General features: G+C 50.4%; 1 non-coding gene across 1 annotated transcript; it reads right to left on the bottom strand.

Annotated features, from left to right (window-relative positions):
* Positions 1–317: 317 nt before the first annotated feature.
* Positions 318–436, bottom strand: LOC121939158. Its single transcript, XR_006105416.1, has one exon. It is a non-coding gene; the product is annotated as a 5S ribosomal RNA (ribosomal RNA).
* Between the last annotated feature and the right edge of the window lie 20 nt (positions 437–456).

Genomic DNA, 456 nt, shown 5'->3' on the forward strand with positions numbered 1-456 from the left:
ACACGTCACGCTGCCAGTGTAGCGCGATAAGGCTTGTTTTAAGCATTTAAACGTGTCCTGTGCCTTGCGGCCAAACTACGCGGCAGGAGTCTGCCCTGGTCTGAGGTCCCAAAGCTGAAGCTGGTTTCATTCCTGTAGTTTACTTTTAAAAGTTTTGAATTTTCCACTGTGAATCGGCGTACGCTGACCCATTGATTTTGTTGGTGGTCATTCTGTGGCCTACTCGTCACATTGTTTTTTGGTTTTTTTTTATCTGTTCTGTGTCCACTGGGAAAGCGGCAGCAGCACCCTCTGCCGGTGAAAAGCCAGAACTAAAAAGCTTACAGCACCAGGTATTCCCAGGCGATCTCCCATCCAAGTACTGACCTGGCCCGACCCTGCTTAGCTTCCGAGGTCGGACGAGATCGGGCGTGTTCAGGGTGGTATGGCCGTAAGTGACAGAACGAGTGACACACA

Source organism: Plectropomus leopardus, unplaced genomic scaffold (assembly GCF_008729295.1).
Source record: "Plectropomus leopardus isolate mb unplaced genomic scaffold, YSFRI_Pleo_2.0 unplaced_scaffold42148, whole genome shotgun sequence".
Lineage (NCBI taxonomy): Eukaryota > Metazoa > Chordata > Actinopteri > Perciformes > Serranidae > Plectropomus > Plectropomus leopardus.